The sequence below is a fragment of the Narcine bancroftii genome, chromosome 9 (assembly GCF_036971445.1).
Source record: "Narcine bancroftii isolate sNarBan1 chromosome 9, sNarBan1.hap1, whole genome shotgun sequence".
In the NCBI taxonomy this organism is placed as follows: domain Eukaryota; kingdom Metazoa; phylum Chordata; class Chondrichthyes; order Torpediniformes; family Narcinidae; genus Narcine; species Narcine bancroftii.
In genome coordinates, this window is record NC_091477.1 from 38017214 (window position 1) to 38027252 (window position 10039).

Below are 10039 nucleotides of genomic sequence, written 5' to 3' on the forward strand. Positions count from 1 at the left end.
TATGTTGGTTTTCTATTTCAGCTATTTGTGCCATTTAAACAATGAACAAAGAGTCAGAATAACAGTCTTCATGGTTGAAAAGTAAGTTATCACTTTACGTCACTCTCATTTGTATAATCATGGAAAGTCTACCACAGATGAAGTCTTTCACCCTGGTACATCTGTGCTCAGCTTACATCTCAATTGGAACTATTTACTCTCATTTTACTTTCTGTCTCTTTCCATTTGTAGTGAACTGGGATTCACTAGAAGTGTCCTGTACAGATGACTGGCCCTGCCTCCCGGCTCCCCCCCACCCCCTCCCCGGGAGCCTGTATATAACTCTGGTTTCCCGCCTAAACCCTGAACCCCTCTGAAGCCTGTTTATGGACCCTAAGCTAATAAAAGTGTTTGTTCTCTCTCCAGTCGAGTGTGAGCTTTTATCTACGCTACACCATTTAGACTTTTATCCAATTGCTCCTTGAGTATGCCATAATGGTTGGTTTAATCAAACTCAGCAAAAATCAGCTGGATAAGCAATTCTAAAATAACATTAAATAATACTCTGAACATCTCTGTGTGCAACCATCTCCAGTATTAACCTTTGGTGATCTGCAGGCAAAAGCCCCATGAATTTATATATATCAGAGTCCTATGCCATTAATATCAATGTTTCTTTAGCTATAACAAAGAAGTAATTTTGCATCTGAGTCTCCTTATAAAAGGCTGTAGAAAGCTCTCTGGGAGCAAATAGGCTGTTGCCTTTTATGTCAGGCTTCAAAGTTAAAGAGTTATCATTTACTGTACAGGAATTTAATTAATTTGTGCAGTTTCCTATTGATAATGCAAATCAAAATCTCTCATACAGAAGTAATTTGTGGTAAAATTATCCATTTTGTAATAAACAGTATTTTGACTCAAAATTAAACCATGTGCTTCTACTCTCTTATAATTGATCTTTCTTTGATGCTCCCTTTTATTCTTTCTAGATCTCCTTGAACCTTCCCTGCCTGGGTGGGTGGCACAATTAGTGTAGTGGTTAGTGTGATGCTACTATGGTGCCAGCAACCCGAGCCGTCTATAGGGAGTTGCATGTTTTCCCTGTGACCTGCATGGGTTTCCCCCGGGTTCTCCAGGTTTCTCCCACCCTCCAAAAATATGTGGTTGTAGCTTAATTGGGTGAAATAGGGTGAAGCTCACAAGTTGTTTTGAAGTGGAAGGAAGCCGGAATGCCCAGAGGATCAGAGGGAGAGTGTGTAAACTCCACACAAACAGCAAAAGTATCTGGCATTAAACCCATCTCCAATGTTGTAAGCCAATGGGTCTACAGGCTGGCACTGCATTTCTCTCTGATTTTGTTTCTGAGCATCCTTGAGTTTCTGTTAGATTTCTTGCTTTAACGAAATAGTTTTAAAAGTTGCCTCACCACATAACTTGATGACCAATCACGATGATGTCCAAATATCTGGATGTTCTATCTCTTGTTGAAGTGTGTGGCATAAATAAAGGATGGCAGGATCAATCAGTATGGAAAATGTGCTGTATCATTTTACTTTCAACTTGTTATCATGAGAAATGAGTAATTCCAATGGGACCTAAATAATCAGCTTAAATATCTGACTTGTGTCTTGGTGTGAGCTTGAAGGCGCCTCAGATTGAAGAGACTGCCATCCGTGCGGTACCGGATGTAAACAGCGTCTTCATTGTTGGGGTCTTTCATGGCTTGGTTCAGCATCATGCTGAAGAAGATTGAAAAGAGGGTTGGTGCGAGAACTACTCTTTGCAGATGATGCCGCTTTAGTTGCCCATTCAGAGCCAGCTCTTCAGCGCTTGACGTCCTGCTTTGCGGAAACTGCCAAAATGTTTGGCCTGGAAGTCAGCCTGAAGAAAACTGAGGTCCTCCATCAGCCAGCTCCCCACCATGACTACCAGCCCCCCCACATCTCCATCGGGCACACAAAACTCAAAACGGTCAACCAGTTTACCTATCTCGGCTGCACCATTTCATCAGATGCAAGGATCGACAATGAGATAGACAACAGACTCGCCAAGGCAAATAGCGCCTTTGGAAGACTACACAAAAGAGTCTGGAAAAACAACCAACTGAAAAACCTCACAAAGATAAGCGTATACAGAGCCGTTGTCATACCCACACTCCTGTTCGGCTCCGAATCATGGGTCCTCTACCGGCACCACCTACGGCTCCTAGAACGCTTCCACCAGCGTTGTCTCCGCTCCATCCTCAACATCCATTGGAGCGCTCACACCCCTAACGTCGAGGTACTCGAGATGGCAGAGGTCGACAGCATCGAGTCCACGCTGCTGAAGATCCAGCTGCGCTGGATGGGTCACGTCTCCAGAATGGAGGACCATCGCCTTCCCAAGATCGTATTATATGGCGAGCTCTCCACTGGCCACCGTGACAGAGGTGCACCAAAGAAAAGGTACAAGGACTGCCTAAAGAAATCTCTTGGTGCCTGCCACATTGACCACCGCCAGTGGGCTGATAACGCCTCAAACCGTGCATCTTGGCGCCTCACAGTTTGGCGGGCAGCAGCCTCCTTTGAAGAAGACCGCAGAGCCCACCTCACTGACAAAAGGCAAAGGAGGAAAAACCCAACACCCAACCCCAACCAACCAATTTTCCCTTGCAACCGCTGCAATCGTGTCTGCCTGTCCCGCATCGGACTGGTCAGCCACAAACGAGCCTGCAGCTGACGTGGACTTTTTACCCCCTCCATAAATCTTCGTCCGCGAAGCCAAGCCAAAGAAAAAGAAAAGAAAAAGAAATATCTGACTACTTGGTATTTTAAAATATTATTTATATAGGAACGCCACAATGTGTTTCTTCACCATTTGAACATTTTCCAAATTTTCATTGGGTATGACAATGATTTGTAGGATCAAACTTTATCAAATGCTTCCATTTCATAAATTATTGAATACTCAGATAGTCCTGATCTTCAAGAGAAAATAGACTTTTTATATAAAAAAAAAATGAGGATAGTACTAAATGCTAATTCCTTGTCATTAATCTTTGGTGTTATGTTTAATTTACTGTATTTCCTATATCTTTATCCAACTTACTGAAAGCTGAACATAAATAACAGTAGTTACTGTAAATACTTATCCAGCAAAATGACACCAAATGGGAAAGAGGAGTTAACTTCTCAGACAATGGCCTGTCATCAACAGATTCTAATAAAGGGTGATGAAATTGTTTTTCTGACTGACCCTGATAAATTCTTTAACCTCTTATTTTCAGTTCACATGCAGATTTTTGTAATATTTTGCTTCTCTCTTCTGTATGCTTTTTTTATTCAAAGTATCAGTTTGGAAATAATAAATCTACTAATATTTCTTTTCGAACCATTTATAATAGAATATGTCCATTATTTTATTTTCATATTAGTTTGTTTGATGAATAGCATTGTATAATTTAATGATTTGAGTGTTATTCAAGTGTTTCTTCCTAATCTAAATGTATTGTAGTCCAAAGACCTAATACTGTGAAACAAAATTGCATATTGTTCAGTTTTAGATGTGAATCATGCGAAATTATATGTTACATGAAGCAAACAATGCAGGATAACATGTAGAGGTGAAATACATCAACCATGGAATTGGACCTGTCAAGACCTGGCATCACACACAGTCTAATGAGACCTTTATTTAGGTGACAACATTTCCACCATTCTGACAAAAATCATATTGTCTCAATGGAATTAGATACACATCATACTGGTCTGTTCCTTTTATTTTTACTAACTAAAGGGAAACTCTGCTGACCTCAGGAGACAGGACAAGTTCCGAAGAAAAAAATAACCCACTCATACATTCTGAACCTTACAGAATAATGTAATTAAACTAAGAGTTTAATTTTCATTTTCATTCTATGGGTGCTTCAGTGATGACTCTGGTGGCAGCCTCCATTATAGGATGTGTGTCTGGGTAGCCATGCAGAGTGGGTCAGGAGCGTCTGGACAGTCGTCAAAGAGACAACCCCAGAGAGTTTTCAGAGACATCATGTCCTTCGTAGATACTGTCCTTGCTGAGAAATGTATGGCCTGTTTCTCCATGAAAGTCTCAATGTCTTTCCTTTCCTCACTTCAGGATCTTCCCAACAGCACATGTCTGATATGACTGCCATTTCACTGTTCTTTGCTGCATCAGAGAGGTTACTAAGATTCCATATTCACAAATAAATGATTTCACCTGTTTTGACTTCAGTGAAGAGCAGGTACCCTATCCAGCCTAGGAGCTTGCCAGCATCACAAGCTTCCTACCAGTACAGGTAGTCCTTGATTGCACTTTGACCCTATTATGACAATCATAAAGAGTAAAATAATTTCATATACTGGAAAGGATTTTAATCCCTTGATGTAAATCTTGCTGTGAACCTTGAGGAAAATTTCCTCATGGGATGCAATGTTTTTTGACTTCTTCTTCATAAGAAAATCCATATTGCCAGATGTTTTTGATGATCAGGGAAAGGACCATCCTCTACTCCACTGCACTGTTCATCAACAGCAGATGAGAGACAGTGAAAAAAGTGATTGGACTTCCCAAGGTAAAGATATCTTTCTGTGCCCGACTGTAAACACCAATCAGAGGCTTTGTTGAGGAACATGCAGCATCAAACAATGTAGCTATCAGTACCAGAGCAAAAGGAGCAAAGGTCAGAGAGCCACGTGACAGAGTCTGAGGAGCAGCAGGATCTGAAGGAAGAAGACGGCTTTTGTGGTAATGGCTCTGTTCTGCATCAACAACCAAGTGAAGGAGGAAAGTGAATGGGGTAAAATGAACTCTGTGATAGAGAGATGGTTCTTCTGCAAAATCTTCACCTCCAGTGCAGGCAAAATAATCATTTCTATCATTGAATTATTATCAGGTATAGACTGCAGCATTAATCAAGTGAGGAATCCTAAACAATAAATAAAAACCATCACATCGTCTCTGCAGGTCCATCTGCACTGATGATAACAAATGATTGAAAGAATCCCTGTTGCAGTTAATTAAGTAGTTTGCTGCAACAATCTCTGCAATTTCTAGAGAGCTGCATGCATCTCATTTACATGAACTCTTTACAATAACATCTTTCTGTGAGGATCTCCACACTGCAGGTGGAAACAGTGGTGTGCAGATCACCTTGACATACCTTGTGAGGCCACGTGATTCCTTTCAGCATTATTGCATTGTGTCGGAAATTTCATTCTCAGAAGAGACTAGTATAGTCATCTCCTGCCAACTTTTCTTGTGGGTTTCAGCCCTCACCCCCCACCCATCCCTACCCAGCTTACAGGATCTATCTCCTGGCATGTGCAGTTGACAAGGAGTGACATGCTCCCTTGAATAAGTGCTGAAGAAATCTTTTTCCCTCTTCCTTACAAAGATGATCTGTTGATCTTGATAGTCTGCAATGCAGAGTGTGGTTTTAAGCATTAGTGCCCTCTAGTTTCTATACTGCAAAGTCGCAGATGGGACAAGCTGAGCGAGCTCTTGTTTGAAATCACACAGTTCCTGTTTTTCCCTGCTCATGCTGTTGCATGTACCTTTTTGACCAATGTTGTGATTTCTTCAAATTATTCAGTCGGGCAAAGAGTGTTAACTGCAGCAATGTTGCAATATAGAAATAAAAGATGTCATTCAATTTCTGATGTAACTTCCAATAAAGAAGGGAATTTTGAATAACAGGCCCAGTAATTACAGAGCCTTTTCAATTTTCTATCAAAGCTGGGGCTGAACTTATTGGAAGGAAATAGCTTTCACAGGTTGATGCAGTTTAAAATAATTTCAAACTGGTGTGATGCTCCCACCTAGTGGAATTACAAAGCATTTATCACAGGCAAAATCCTCAAAATATTTCAGTATCTATCCCATGAAATGGTAATGCATTCATTGATAAATTGATATTTTGGTTGCAGGTAACAATTGCTCTGAATTTTTTTTTGTCTATGATGAAAGAACAGTGTTGCTGACCTTGAAGTAAGTTGTATATAGATGTTTAATCAATTTCGGGGCGTTGATTTTTCCTGTGACTTTCATTCTCCACTTTTTATAGGGGATTTGCAGTGTCGAGAAATTATGCCATCACCAATCAGGCTGAGCAGCTAGTTGGAGAAAAGCGATCTCATTTAGCAAGTCAAGAGGCTGAAAGTTTGACATAACCAATCAGTTATTTATTTTAGAGAAAGTTTAAAAGTCATTGTGAAAAATAAGGGAAACAAAAATGATGTCGCGGCCTCGGGATATCCATTTTTTTTAAAATGATGGAGCTTGGGGATCATATTTCAAAAACCTATGGTATTTCTTCTTCTTTCTTTCTTTGGCTTGGCTTCGCGGACGAAGATTTATGGAGGGGGTAAAAAAAGTCCACGTCAGCTGCAGGCTCGTTTGTGGCTGACAAGTCCGATGCGGGACAGGCAGACACGATTGCAGCGGTTGCAGGGGAAAATTGGTTGGTTGGGGTTGGGTGTTGGGTTTTTCCTCCTTTGCCTTTTGTCAGTGAGGTGGGCTCTGCGGTCTTCTTCAAAGGAGGTTGCTGCCCGCCAAACTGTGAGGTATTTAATTGTGTGATAAATAGTTATAATGTTTCATATTTATAAAATTAGCTTACTCAGATATATTATTCTTTAGTAATAAGAGCCTGCAGCTGACGTGGACTTTTACCCCCTCCATAAATCTTCGTCCGCGAAGCCAAGCCAAAGAAAAAAAAATAAGATCATAGAGTAATAAACAGTTACAACGTGTAGAGCAAGATTTTATATCTTCAGTAGCATTTAAAGCAAGATATAGTATAAGTAGTTGAGGATCCTGCGAGATTGCCAATGCAATGTGGCCTGGGTGTGTGTAATCTTCAACAGAAAAACCATTGACACAGTGACAAAATCAGAACTTATTGAACATGTCACAAAATTCCTTGTTTTGTTACAGCATCACAGTGCAAACATTTCCATAAGCCACATTTCAAAATAAATAAAATAGTGGAACAAAAAGACAAAGTGAGCTGTTTATTATACATTATACATTATTAAACATTCAGGAATCTGATGGCAGAGGGGAAGGAAGTGTCCTTGTGCAGCTTAGCGCTCGTCTTCAGGACCCTGCACATTTCTCCCCAATGGTAGCGGAGTGATGAGGGCCTGGGTCATGGGTGGTGGGGGTGCATGAGACCACAGACAGACATGACAGCATGGGAATGGGTCAAGGAATTGAAATGGGAGCTCCACGCTATTGCAGCGGACAGATTTGAGGTGCTCTCCTAGTAGGCACCCAGTCTCCCCAATGTAGAGGGAGGGTTGATGGACAGACAGAGAGAGAGAGAGAGAGAGAGAGATGGAGGCTGGTAGCTAATAGGTGAAAACAGATGAAAAAAACTGGATAGATGGAGCAAAATGGGGGGTGGGAGGGGGAAGATAGAGACAGAAGCCCAATAAACCACATGTGTACTTTGGCTGCTAATCATATTCCTGAATAGTTCTTTGTGAGACAAACAGATGTGATGGTGAATGAGTGATTTATACATATCTTCTGTTTCAGATGACCTTTTCACTGATGGTGAAGTGAAAAGGAGGTTTTCTTGAGGTGGATTTCATGCTAACTTTGGCTTAACATATGGATCAGCTCATGAAGACATTAAACTCAATGATGATGTACCCTTCTGCCCTGACAGGCATCAGCCTTATCTGAAGCTGATAAACCATTTAACGTGACAGGTGGGTGTCTTTGCTAATCAACCAAAGTGATTTGATCTTGCTTTTTTTTTAATGACAATTCATTGATAATATTCTGTGGTGTTTTCGTGTTGACAGCACTCTCACCTCTCAGTTTGAATGGTTCAGGCCTTGAGCACAAGATTTGCAGATGCCAAGGGAAACTGCCCAATCAGAAGTTGCATGACGTGTCATTTCAAGTATGCATTATTGGGATTGGGTGTGGGGTAAATGCTGTTCAGAACACTGAATAGTGTCAGAGGATATTTTATTTCCCTCGGTGAGGAGAGTCATCATTAAAAATAATAAGCAAATTTAAAAAAATTGAAGATGCAAGAAGTATAATTTAATTTATTTTTTTTTAATCATTACATTTAGGATTTCTTTCTTTTCGGTGTTTTCTTGTTCTTATTTTGAGATACTATTTTGCATGGTTTCTGTTGACTTTTTTTTTATTTTATTTCGGGCCATTTCAGCCCATGAGCCTGTGCCTTACAGACAGTGCTGGATTTGAACTCTGATTGTTGGCGCTGTAAAGGCATTGTGTGAACCGCTTCACTAACTCCGCTGCCCAGTTTAAAATAAAAACATAAAATGCTGGAAGGACACATTGGTGCGTAGAGAAACTGAACTAATATTTCAGGAGTGGTCTGTTAAGCATTTTCAACAGGTGCTGATTTTACTTGAAATAACTCTTCATCTAACTTCTGACAGGTCAGTTCTCCCTTGGCTTCTGTGAATCTTCTGTTCAAGGCTCTGGGATGGTGCAAAGGCCCAGAACGTTTTGATTAAGAGGTGAAAGTGTATCAACTTGTGGTGGTACACCACCGGCCTACTGTGGGGGGCAACCTCTGTACCTGCAGGGGACAGGACAACACCTGGCCGGCTGTCAATCAGTCACCTTGAATGGATCAAGCCCCACCCAGTCAGGTGTCAATTACCCTCCGGGATATAAGCCTGTGCCAGCCTCCTGAGGCCTCACTCAAAGTTGCTGCAGCCACAGCCAGCCTGGTTCTGTGGAAGTCTATGTGGATTAAAGCCTGTGGTACAGTCTTTATCTTTGTGTGTGTCTGATTCCGGTTAACAGTGCACCACACAACTGAAACAAGGCTGGCTCCATCTGATGTATATTTTATGTGGATACAAGATATTCAATTGAGATGAATAATTAAAATAGACACAAAAGGAACAGACAAATGGATTCCGTCCTGAATTATTAAATCTATTCAAAAATGTCTAAAAATTTTCAGTCTTGTTGAGTGAAAGCCAAAATTTTCCTCTCAAATCTTCATATCGTTGAAGTTGCAGCTCAGTGAATTCTGTCACCCACTGCAGACCACAGCTTCACAAATATATAAAAAAGCGACCGGTGACTCCACCATTTCAGATTTTTTTTTACATAAATAAATAATGCACAGTTATACACAATAAAGCAACTCTGTCTGTTTTACCTGTGGAAATGCCAATGAGCTCCTTCACAAAGATTAACTGAATATTTCTGTCATCCAATAATGATGCTGTTAATGTCGAAAGAAATTTGCAGAACAAAATTTTAATTGCTCCTTTATGAGAGAATAAATGATTTTAGCTTCTTTTTCCATTCTACTTTTTGAGCACTGAACTTCCTTGTGAAAGGCCTTTCCTTTCAGTCATGAACAGTTTGCTCCTGGTGGATGCATCAAAGTGAAAGTGTGGAGCTAAGCTAGCAGTTTCATTTTGTGCTTCAGACTAAAGAGTGACTGAGGTCAGTATATTTCTCCAACTACGTCTGATGCTCAATCACATTTGATCTTACCTCATCGACATTAACAATGTGGTGATGACTATCCATTAAAAAATCTGCTTCAGAGGCTAAGTTGGCTCTTTACTGTGATGCGTTCAAGGAATTCATGAAGAAATATAAAAAAAATAAAAATAAAAATAAATCTGGAATGAGCTTTAAAACAGTTTATTAATTAGCAAAAAAAGGACTTATAATGTCTATAATAGTATAGAAACCAACGTCTATTTTAATAACACAATGTCCTTTCTAACTTGGTAATGAACCCATCTGTGATAATGTAATGGTCAACAGAAAATATGGGAGCACTACTCACCCACTGTCTATCCCACTATTACAGTCAATGAGGGCTAGCCAATCTCCAACTGCGCAAAACCCTTGCGCATGCAACAATAACCAAACTGAATGGTGCATTCCCACTGGAAGAAACAAAGTGCATGCAGCCTCCCAAACACGGGACACCACCAATGCACGCAGCCACAGTCACAAAAACAAATGTGATCAGGTGAATTCTGGCTCCTACAATACCAGCCCATAATTAATATGTCTCAAACAATAATTACACAAT

General features: G+C 40.5%; 1 long non-coding RNA gene across 3 annotated transcripts; it reads left to right on the forward strand.

Moving 5' to 3' along the window:
* Positions 1–4365: 4365 nt before the first annotated feature.
* Positions 4366–8757, forward strand: LOC138742883 (uncharacterized). 3 transcript variants are annotated; one of them, XR_011344487.1, is made up of 4 exons: positions 4366–4774; positions 7519–7694; positions 7791–7891; positions 8406–8757. It is a non-coding gene; the product is annotated as an uncharacterized lncRNA (long non-coding RNA). The 3 variants fall into 3 exon arrangements; XR_011344488.1 differs by having other exon boundaries at positions 4366–4722; XR_011344486.1 differs by having other exon boundaries at positions 4366–4549.
* Positions 8758–10039: the final 1282 nt, after the last annotated feature.